Source organism: Pseudophryne corroboree, chromosome 3 (genome assembly GCF_028390025.1).
Source record: "Pseudophryne corroboree isolate aPseCor3 chromosome 3, aPseCor3.hap2, whole genome shotgun sequence".
Classification (NCBI taxonomy): Eukaryota; Metazoa; Chordata; class Amphibia; order Anura; family Myobatrachidae; genus Pseudophryne; species Pseudophryne corroboree.
In genome coordinates, this window is record NC_086446.1 from 101,428,314 (window position 1) to 101,441,024 (window position 12,711).

A 12,711-nucleotide genomic window follows, 5' to 3' on the forward strand; every position below is an offset into this window, starting at 1 on the left:
TGCAACTAAACATAAGAGATATGATAGCATTTATTTTGCCAATCCATGTGACATATCTACATACAGGTAAAAATGATAGAGGTATTTTAAGAAGATTTTCTCTAACGTCCTAGAGGATGCTGGGGACTCCAAAAGGACCATGGGGTATAGACGGGATCCGCAGGAGCTTGGGCACACTATAAAGACTTAAACTGGGTGTGAACTGGCTCCTCCCTCTATGCCCCTCCTCCAGACCTCAGTTAGACTTTGTGCCCAGGACTGACTGGACACACACTAGGGGAGCTCTACTGAGTTTCTCTGGTAAAGACTTTTGTTAGGTTTTTTATTTTCAGGGAGACCTGCTGGCTACAGGCTCCCTGCATCGTGGGACTGAGGGGAGAGAAGTCAGACCTACTTCTTCTTGGTTAAGGGCTCTGCTTCTTAGGCTACTGGACACCATTAGCTCCAGAGGGTTCGATCACTTGGTGCGCCTAGCTGCTTGTTCCTGGAGCCGCGCCGTCACCCCCCCTCACAGAAGCCAGAAGAAAGAAGCCGGGTGAGTATTAGAAGAACCGAAGACTTCAGTGACGGCAGAAGACTTCAGTAACGGAGGTACAGCGCAGCGCTCCGCTCCATTGCTCCCACACACTTCACCAACGGCACTCACAGGGTGCAGGGCGCTAGGGGGGAGCGCCCTGGGCAGCAGTTACTGAGGTTTTGGCTGGCAGGAAAAGGGCTATACGGTGTCCGATCGCCGTATAGAGTGCCCCTGCCATTTTCCAGATTCAAATTTTAGCGGGCTATAGCGCGCCGGGAAGGGGGCGGGTCTTAGCCGCACATTGCTCACCAGCGCCATTTTCTCCTATTCTACAGCGCTGCAGAGACGCTGCCCGGACCTCCGAGCTCCCGCAAGTACAAGGGGAAGAAAATTGGGGGGGGGGGGGGGGGGGGGGGCATATAAATTTGGTGATTTTCAATTTCTATGGTCGGCGCTGAGCATACTACTAGCTTCTGTTAGTGTATGGGCGCTGGGATGTGAGCTGGCATACTCTCTCTGTGTTCTCCCTAGGGCTCCTCTGTGGGTCTGTCCCCGGGCTTGTGGACTGTGTGAGTGTGTCGGCACAGGGTGTTGACATGTCTGAGCCTGGGTGTTCCTCCCCAGAGGAAGTTATGGGGCTGCAGAAAAAGATTTAAGTATGTGTCTGTCGGCACAGCCGACTGCTGATTGGATGACTTTGCTGAGTACACTGAATACGAATGTGGCTTTATTGTCCAAGAGACTAGATAAATCTGATTCTCAAACACAAACATGGAGACAGTCGGTGGGGGACGCATTGTCTCAGGTACAAACAGTATCAGGGTCACAGAAGCGTGCTTTTAGCCAGATGGCAGATACAGGTACCGACACGGACTCTGACTCCGATGTCGATTTGAATGAGACTTCTTTGCATCCACGAGTTAGTATTCAGTACATAATTATAGCCATTAAAGATGTTTTACGTATATCTGAGGAACCTACCGTTCCTGACACAAGGGTTTGTTTATTTAAAGGGAAAAGATCTTAGGTAAAATTTTCCCCCTCTCATGAGATGAATGAGCTTTGTGAAAAGGGTTGGGAGTCGCCTGAAAAACGGTGGCAGATTCCCAAAAGAATTTTGATGGCATATCCTTTCCCCTCTGACGATAGGGACAAATGGGAGTCGTCTCCAAATGTGGACAAGGCTCTCTCACGATTGTCCAAGAAGGTGGCGCTTCCATCTCCTGACACGGCTGCTCTTAAGGATCCGGCGGATCGCAAGCTGGAGACGACATTGAAGTCCATTTTCGTCAATACTGGTGCATTGCTCAGACCTGTTGTGGCGTCGGTATGGGTGATTAGTGCTATTGCAAAGTGGGCTGAAAATTTGGCTTCTGATATGGATGCTCTTGATAAAGATAATATTCTTCTGACTCTTGGTTATATTAAGGACGCTGCAGATTACCTAAAGGATGCGGCGAGGGATGTTGGCCTCTTGGGATCAAGAGCCAATGCCATGTCGATTTCGGCCAGGAGTGCACTGTGGATTCACCAGTGGAATGCTGATGCCGACTCCAAGAAGAATATGGAAGCTCTTCCTTTTAAAGGTAGTGTCTTGTTCAGTAAAGGCCTGGCTGACCTGGTGTCGACCGCTACGGCGGGTAAGTCATCTTTTCTTCCTTATGTTCCCACACAACAAAAGAAGGCACCCCATCAGCAGATGCAGTCCTTTCGGCCTAATAAATACAAAAGGGGTAAGGGGTCGTCCTTCCTCGCTTCAAAGGGTAGAGGTAGGGGAAAGAAGTCGCCTGCAGTGTCGGGCGCCCAGGACCAAAAGTCCTCCCCCGCCTCTACCAAGTCTACCGCATGACGCTGGGGCTCCCCAGGGGGAGTCCCTACCGGTGGGGGGCCGTCTCCAATTCATCAGTCAGGTCTGGGCTCGTTCGGCCCTGGATCCTTGGGTCTTAGACATAGTGTCCCAAGGGTACAGACTGGAGTTTCAGGAGATGCCCCCCACACGGTTTTTCGTGTGGCTTTGCCAACTTCTCTTCCTGAAAGAGAGGTAGTGAAGGAGGCGATACAAAAGTTGTGTCAACAGAGGGTCGTGGTTCCGGTTCCCCCGTCAGATCGGGGGAAAGGGTTCTATTCGAGCCTCTTTGTGGTACCGAAGCCGGACGGTTCGATCAGACCGATTCTGAACCTAAAATCCCTCAATCCATACTTGAAAACTTTCAAGTTCAAGATGGAGTCTCTTCGAGCGGTGATCTCCAGCCTCGAAGGGGGGGATTTTATGGCGTCAGTAGACATAAGATGCCTACTTACACGTCCCAATTTTCCCTCATCAGGCTTTCCTGAGGTTCGCGGTGCATGATTGTCATTACCAATTTCAAGCGTTGCCGTTTGGGCTTTCCACGCCCCCGAGGGTGTTCACCAAGGTAATGGCAGAGATTACTTCGCAAGCAGGGGGTCACAATTGTCCCGTACTTGGACGATCTCCTGATAAAGGCGAGATCCAAGGAACAGTTGTTACGAAATGTTGATCTCTCTCTGTCGATTCTGCGGCATCACGGTTGGATGCTAAATTTGCCAAAGTCTCAGTTGATCCCGACCACTCGGCTGTCCTTCCTGGGCATGGTCCTGGACACGGAGATACAGAAGGTGTTTCTTCCAGAGATCAAAGCTCTGGAAATCCAGACCATGGTCAGGGAGCTTCTGAGGCCGTCCAGGGTGTCGATTCATCAATGCACTCGGGTACTAGAGAAGATGGTTGCGGCTTACGTAGCCATTCCGTTTGGCAGGTTTCATGCCCGGGTGTTTCTGTGGGATCTACTGAAAAAATGGTCCAGGTCTCACCTGCACATGCACCGGAAAATAAGTCTATCTTCCAGGGCCAGGATTTCGCTCCTGTGGTGGCTGCAAGGCTCTCACCTTCTAGAGGAGCGCCGATTCGAAATCCAGAACTGGGTCCTGCTGACAACAGATGCAAGTCTCCGAGGCTGGGGCGCGGTCACGCAATGAAGAAATTTCCAGGGAAAATGGTCAAGCCAGGAATCTTGTCTCCACATAAATGTTCTCAAGTTGCGAGCCATTTACAATGGCTTGCTGCAAGCACAGAACCTTCTTCAGGGTCTCCCTGTCCTGATCCAGTCGGACAACATAACAGCGGTGGCATGCATAAACCGCCAAGGCGGAACAAGGAGCAGGGTGGCTATGGACGAGGCCACAAGAATCCTACGCTGGGCGGAAAAGCACGTAAGCGCTCTGTCAGCAGTCTTCCTCCCATGTGTGGACAACTGGGAAGCAGACTTCCTCAGCAGACACGGTCTCCATCCAGGAGAGTGGGCTCTTCATCAAGAGGTATTTGCAGAAGTGACAAAGCGTTAGGGAATTCCTCTGATAGACATGATGGCGTCTCGCCTCAACAAGAAGCTTCCGAGGTATTGTTCCAGGTGAAGGGACCCCCAAGCCAGTGCAGTGGACGCCCTGGTGACTCCGTGGGTGTTTCAGTCGGTGTATGTGTTCCCTCTGCTTCCTCTCATTCCGAAGGTGCTGAGGATTGTAAGACCAACAAGGGTTCAGGCGATACTCGTCGTTCCAGATTGGCCACGGAGGGCCTGGTATCTGGATCTTCAAGAATTACTAGTGGAAGATCCCTGGCCGCTTCCTCCAAGAGAGGACCTGTTGTTGCAGGGGCCCTGCGTGTTTCCATACTTACAGCGGCTGCGTTTGACGGCGTGGAAGTTGAGCGCCAAATCTTAGCTCGGAAGGGTATTCCCGGGGAGGTCATCCCCACTCTCCTTAAAGCTAGGAAGGAGGTTACGGCAAAACATTATCACCGTATTTGGAGGAACTATGTTTCATGGTGTGAGACCAAAGCAGCTCCGGCGGAGGAGTTTCACTTGGGTCAGTTCCTCCATTTTTTGCAGGCAGGCGTAGATGCAGGCCTGAAATTGGGTTCCATAAAAGTGCAGATTTCAGCTTTATCTATTTTCTTTCATAGTAGAAAGAAGAAGAAAAGGACTGTATTGCCGGTGCACAGAAGGAAGAGTGACCTGATACTCACATCTACCTATATGTTCATAAAATGTAACTTTTATTGTTATTGAATTAAAACAATGTGACAATAACTAATACACAGACTACAGGTATAGGCGAAACATAGAGGTTAAAATTTAGACACATACAAAACATACAGAAAGTGCATGAGAATAATAAATGTGATTGAAGATTAAAAATGTGTATCCGCGTGTTTAATCTAATGCCCAATTAGATATCCTATTGTTCTTAGTTTAAACCAGTGTATTGATTTGTTCAATTATCAGTAATTATTACCTAGGTCACTTCATCATATATCAATATATCATAATTGTCCCACTTGTAATGTTGGTGGCTGACAGTAGAATTCGGCTATTTTCAGCCGATAATCATATGTTGCTTGTCATGTTTTCCAACACTCTCATAAGAGTATTAAGAGTACTGATAATGTAGTTTACAATTATCCACACTGTATAATTCCCCTAGAGGATGAAATCCTTGGTTAGATGTTACTTATTATTCCACTGTTCAGATAAGACTCCTTGCAGACATATAAAGTGTCCAGGTCAGATGACAATCTTGGTTATTTATCAGTAATTTGTCTCCCAGGTCACTTATTCATATAGTGAATGCCATAGTTATTCCACTCATGTGGTAATGTTAGTGGCTGACACCACAAATCGGCTTCACTCAGCCGATAATCATATATGAGTTGTCATATCTCCAACATTCTCATAATGATACTAATAATACTGATAATATAGTCTGCATTTATCCACAGTGTCTGATTCCTCTAGAGGATGATATCGTTTTTTGTATATTAATTATTATATGACTGCTCAAACAGAACTCTTTGCAGAAAATTAAAGTGTCTAGGTCACGTGATCCAGACCCAATTCTGGTATATACAGTATGCAGTAAGGAATTAATATCTCTCCCACTCCTCAGTGTTGATTTATTTAAATAGCAAATCACCGTATTGGTCAACTGTTCACAATTTGCATATCCCTAAAGGGGAAGCATATTTGCTAATAGGGATTAAATACCTATAAGCTGGAAAGAAAAAAGTTTCATCCTATACTATTGGGTGACGAGTTAATTGTAAGTCATTTTATATATTAATGACTAGCAATGCCACCACTGGGAATATATGTATCTGTTTTATCTGTACTATATATAATCAATAATACCAATTCAAGTGCAGATTTTGTTATTATAGCTCAAATATTCCTTGTGGCTTCAGTGTATTTGCTATATGGCTACAAAAGTTAATGCTGAGGTATTTATTGTGTTTGTATTTGTCAGTTTGTATCACAAATATTTCAATCTCGCTACTGGGCAGCTTTGGGAAATAGTTTAAAACATTGTTGCATTTTCTGTCTGTAGATTCAATCACAGAAACCTCACACTGCTCCTAGGTTGCTGACATAAATGCATAACACCCAGCTGCTGAGTTCACTTGAATATATGATACTTAATGTAGCACTCTCATTGAGCTGGTTGTCTGATGGGTAGGAGTACAGATTCCTATAGCAGAGTGTAATTATCTACCTAATACTAGGTTTAATTGTGTCATAGATACTTCTGCATAACTATATGGTGGTTTGGGAGAATGATTTTACCTCATGCCACTTCTAATTCACTGATCAAGATATACAGCATGAGTCTGCTAAATTAACATGAGTCTGCTAAACTAACACGGCTATCATCCCTCTTTAAGGAGGTATCAGAGTGTCTGACAATTAGCATAACTTAGGTGGCAATTGCATTAAACCATCAGCTGGAGAACAGGACTAAGTTTCTATAATTAGGTATAATAATCCATTTACTGTTCAGTGCTTAGAGTTGTAGGAATTGTCAATACATATAGATTAAAGCTGGTTAAACATTCATTATATGATAGAACATGAGCATAGATAACACGCGGACACACGCTGCCCACATGCGTGTTCCGCCGTTACACTGACAGCTTCGTCAGGGCTGAACCCGAACGTCTCCCCTGGCAAGGGATTTGAGCTTTCCCAGTTATCCAATCCGTGTGGTTCGGCTAGTCACGTGTAGTTACTGGCCAATCGCCATGCTCATTTCATGTTCACGTGACCTATGTAGCCAATCACTGGGTATTGTGATCCCCATGGTAACGGCCGCTGACGGCGCCGCATTCCCGGACATCATGAAACATTAATACCCCTACATCTGTATACAAATAATTACAGTCCTTAATTACATATGTTATATCGGGTCTAGAAGTCCGTCCTTCATTGGCCAAATTCTCATTAGTTCAGATGTATATGGGGAATCTGATTCTAGTTCATTTGATGTGATTCATGTTTATTTTTACCGAGGGTGCCCTTGTAAATATACAGATTCGGCACCCGTATCTCCCTGTACTCTGTGTAATATGAAGGTCACCTGAATTTGAGTATCTGAGTCGTTCAAGCCCAAATTATCATTTCTTGATGTTATTCCATTATCCATCAGACTGTAATTATAATGAGAAAGAATAAAGTCAAAACTTATATTTATGGGATTTGGCTCAATCAGTCCCAACTTCTAAGAATATCTGGATTACATAGCCAGATGTGAGACTGAGTATATACACTCAGTAGTGTTCCCACCTACTATATGGTTTAACTGCTTCATTGAAACAAAGGTAAGTATATATATTACATTGAGAATATATATGGTTAAATAAGTTACTCAGAATTACGACTTAATTCGTTATTAATCCACCTGGAAAGGTATTCTCATGATAAATAATTACGTATTGTGTAATAAACCATTCTAAAAAAAAAAAAAAATCTATATTGAAGTTGCATGCATATATTGTTTAATATTTTATTAGATGAAAATGTTCCAAAGGTAAGTATTAATAAATAATAATATTCATAACTAATACTAGGTAAATATGGTGATTCCTATATACATAATATGGATAAGGTTATGATATGTCGTAATAATATTATTCCAGATTTGTCCAAAGAGAGCAGATTAATACCTCAATCCTAATGGAATGTGTTGAAGGTGAGGTGTTCGCTGGTGTTTTATATAATATCAGTGAATGAATCAGATAAGATGCATAAAATAAAAAAACGGACAAGATCTTGACACCTGAACAAGTATCTGTCTTAAGTAAGGGTTTATCCTTCTCACCAACACAGACCATGGACAGATTTGAATGTGAAAAGGATCTACAGTTATTTATTAGAAAGATCCTCCTCAAAAAATTCTTTATCAATCAAGAATACCAAAGGGAGATATGTGGATGAGACGCCGTTGAAACAGAAGATCTAACTGCTTTGCAGATTCTGGAGGAACTATCTAGTGAATCAGCTGAAGCTGAAATGCCCCAGGATGGCGCTATAAATAGATCAACAATAAGATCAAAATCAATTTTTTTTCCAGATATTAACTTATGTCCCCAAGCAGAAGTGTTTCAAAAATTAGTTTCTAAGGATTTAGACCAACTGTTCCGCCACAAAAAATGCTACACTGACAACTTAAGTGTATCCGAATTAGTCGCCTTAGATGAAATATCCAAATGGCAAGACACCATAATCAAACCCTCCGACAAAGAAGGGAATGTAGTCTTGTGGCCTAGGAATATGTATCTAGCAGAGCTGAATAAACAACTGACTGATGTCAATTGTTATAAGCGACTCAGTTTCAACCCCACAAAAAATTTTTTGGATCAATATAACAGCATGATCCAATCTGCCTTTGATAACGGAATCATTAATAGAAAGGATTTTGACTTCCTGACAGTCACCAAACCCAAAACTCCCACTATGTATCTATTGCCTAAAGTACATAAAAATGAACAGAAACCACCTGGTAGGCCCATCCTGTCGGGAGTTGGAAGCCTAACTGAAAAAGCGAGTACCTTTGTAGACTTCCATCTTCGTAAACATGTCATTGCATTGCCCTCCCATATTCGTGACACAATGGATGTCTTGAATCAATTTAATAATCTCAGTGTCAACCCAGGAGTGTGACTAGCCACATGTGACGTAGAGAGTCTCTACACTAGTATCATCCATGATAAGGGGATTGAGGCGACGAGATATTTTCTGAGTATGGAGACTCACAGTGAACTAAGTGACTTTATCATTGAATTGTTGGAATTCATCCTTAAAAACTACTTTACCTGTAACGAGTACCATTACCTCCAGGTGAGGGGCACCGCTATGGGGACAGCTTGTGCCCCTATCTGGGGTGGTGGGAAAGGGAAGTACTGTTTCAGGAAACTTTTGAGAAGTACACTGACAACATACTGATATATCTTAGATATATCGATGATATATTGATATTATGGGAGGGGCCACTGAGAGAACTGAAGGAATTCGTTGAAATCCTGAATACTAATGATCTCAACTTAAAACTAACCTTAGAGGCCAGTCAGACCTCCATCAACTTTCTTGATATCTCTATATTGATCAATGATGAAGGAAACATCTCAACCGACCTGTACAGGAAACCCACAGCGACAAACAGTGTCCTACACTCAGAGAGTTCTCATCTTCCAGCTACCATTCGGGCAATACCAAAGGGAGAACTACTGAGGACAAAAAGGAACTGTTCTACTGATGAGGCCTTTCACGTTAGACAGAATGAGCTCTGTGAACGTCTCCAGACAAGAGGGTACAGTGAGAGACTTCTCAAGCGGACGGTTAGAGAAGTAAGTTTGTATGAACGGGACACTTTACTAAAACCCAATCAGAAAACCCTCCGGGAAGAACCGATAAGATTTGTGGGCACCTTTAATGCCCAATGGAATGGGATTATGAACAGTTTACAGAAACATTGGCCTATACTTCAAACAGACAGAGATTTATCTCTAGTCTTACCTACAACACCTCAAGCGAGTTGGAGAAGATCCAAGAGTATAAAAGACCGACTTGTTCACAGTCATCTGACCAAAATTTCGGATAGTAAATCCAAATCAATAGGTTCATTACCTTGTGGTAAGTGTAAAGCCTGTACTCACATGGTCCCCGTAGACCACTTTTTTTATAAATTTGGCAAGAAATGGGTAATCTCTCCAAAGATTACCTGTACAACTGTGGGAACTGTCTACCAGCTAGAATGCCCATGTCATAAAAGATATGTAGGGAAAACCATCAGACCATTGAAAGTCCGAATTTTAGAGCATATTGGAAGCATACGTAATGCCAAAAAAGATGCCTCCAATTTTAAAACCTTACAACCGGTAGCGAGACATTTTCTCAGCTACCACAACAGCGACCCAAAGGGTCTCAAAGCCTTTGGGTTGAGGCATATCCAGTTGGGGATACGTGGTGGCGGCGTAGATCAAGAATTACTTCGATTTGAGACCAAAATGATTTTTCTTTTGGATAGCCTGTATCCCAATGGACTGAATGAATCCAATAGCTACATACCTTTTTTGCCATGATCATATTATGAGGATCTGAGAATATTCAATCAGGCCCAGAGTATAGATGTGGTCATCCATCTATTACTCCTTATTGGAGCTGACTTATTGTTATGATAATTTTAAAATCACTCAATAGGCAGCATTATTGATTATATCATCTTTTTCCTTAAGGTTGATTTTCCAATGACTAAGTTTCAACTGTAGGGATTGGATTCATAATATCTATATCACTCCGAAAAATCCACCATATATGACCTCTATATTTTTTGAAACATGTCATACTAGATGTTGATATCACCTTAGAGTGGATCCACCTTCATGGTGACTTAAGATCACCCAAATATTAGATTTAATATATCAACAATACTCTGAAGAGAACTAATGTGGAACATGTGACTCATTAAATTAAATCAATATTAAATGTGTAATTTATGAAATCGAATCAATATATGATTCCCATCTGTTGTAATATATTATACTAGACCAGGCCTGGCCAACCTGTGGCTCTCCAGCTGTTGTAAAACTACAAGTCCCATCATGCTTTGCCACAGTTTTGCTATGAGGGAATGCTAAAACTGTGGCAGGGCATGCTGGGATGTGTAGTTTCACAACATCTGGAGAGCCACAGGTTGGCCAGGCCTGTACTAGACATTAATATTGTGAATTGGCTCTTGAGGTTCTTCTCTGTTTTTCCTTGTAATACTCTTTTCTTATCACTTTCTTTGACATGCACTTTAGTGTAGGCACAGTATTTGTAAGTAACTGGCACAAATTTGCTTTTTTACCTCCCCCTCTCCCTTTTTTCCTGATTATTGTTTCAATTACACCATGGGGGTCCTAAACACACTAGATATCCTCTTTTCCCTATCACGTCTATTCAATTCACTTTTATGACATATCAATGTCACACCCGACCTAGCTCTTTCTATTGGAGCGACAATTTTTGGATCATGTTTTAATTATATTAGGGGGGTCTTAAACATATTAGATATCTTCTCTTCCATATTATTTTTACTCCATTCACGTATGACACACCAATGTCACACTAAGTTCTGCTCCACCTATTAGAGTTATACTTAAACAACATTTTTTTATTTTATGCATCTTATCTGATTCATTCACTGATATTATATAAAACACCAGCGAACACCTTGCCTTCAACACATTCCATTAGGATTGAGGTATTAATCTGTTCTCTTTGGACAAATCTGGAATAATATTATTACGACATATCATAACCTTATCCATATTATGTATATAGGAATCACCATATTTATCTAGTATTAGTTATGAATATTATTATTTATTAATACTTACCTTTGGAACATTTTCATCTAATAAAATATTAAACAATATATGCATGCAACTTCAATATAGAATTTTTTTTTATTTTTTTTTAAGAATGGGTTATTACACAATACGTAATTATTTATCATGAGAATACCTTTCCAGGTGGATTAATAATGAATTAAGTCGTAATTCTGAGTAATTTATTTAACCATATATATTCTCAATGTAATATTATTACTTACATTTGTTTCAATGAAGCAGTTAAACCATATAGTAGGTGGGAACACTACTGAGTGTATATACTCAGTCTCACATCTGGCTATGTAATCCAGATATTCTCAGATGTTGGGACTGATTGAGCCAAATCCCATAAATATAAGTTTTGACTTTATTCTTTCTCATTATAATTACAGTCTGATGGATAATGGAATAACATCAAGAAATGATAATTTGGGCTTGAACGACTCAGATACTCAAATTCAGGTGACCTTCATATTACACAGAGTACAGGGAGATACGGGTGCCGAATCTGTATATTTACAAGGGCACCCTCGGTAAAAATAAACATGAATCACATCAAATGAACTAGAATCAGATTCCCCATATACATCTGAACTAATGAGAATTTGGCCAATGAAGGACGGACTTCTAGACCCGATATAACATATGTAATTAAGGACTGTAATTATTTGTATACAGATGTAGGGGTATTAATGTTTCATGATGTCCGGGAATGCGGCGCCGTCAGCGGCCGTTACCATGGGGATCACAATACCCAGTGATTGGCTACATAGGTCACGTGAACATGAAATGAGCATGGCGATTGGCCAGTAACTACACGTGACTAGCCGAACCACACGGATTAGATAACGGGGAAAGCTCAAATCTCTTGCCAGGGGAGACGTTCGGGTTCAGCCCTGACGAAGCTGTCAGTGTAACGGCGGAACACGCATGTGGGCAGCGTGTGTCCGCGTGTTATCTATGCTCGTGTTCTATCATATAATGAATGTTTAACCAGCTTTAATCTATATGTATTGACAATTCCTACAACTCTAAGCACTGAACAGTAAATGGATTATTATACCTAATTATAGAAATTTAGTCCTGTTCTCCAGCTGATGGTTTAATGCAATTGCCACCTAAGTTATGCTAATTGTCAGACACTCTGATACCTCCTTAAAGAGGGATGATAGCCGTGTTAGTTTAGCAGACTCATGTTAATTTAGCAGACTCATGCTGTATATCTTGATCAGTGAATTAGAAGTGGCATGAGGTAAAATCATTCTCCCAAACCACCATATAGTTATGCAGAAGTATCTATGACACAATTAAACCTAGTATTCGGTAGATAATTACACTCTGCTATAGGAATCTGTACTCCTACCTATCAGACAACCAGCTCAATGAGAGTGCTACATTAAGTATCATATATTCAAGTGAACTCAGCAGCTGGGTGTTATGCATTTATGTCAGCAACCTAGGAGCAGTGTGAGGT

The 12,711-nt window shown here is 41.9% G+C and overlaps 1 protein-coding gene across 1 annotated transcript in view; it reads left to right on the forward strand.

The window, feature by feature from the left end:
- The window catches only part of LOC135057209 (uncharacterized), a 284,086-nt gene that overhangs the window by 211,214 nt on the left and 60,161 nt on the right, over positions 1–12,711 (forward strand).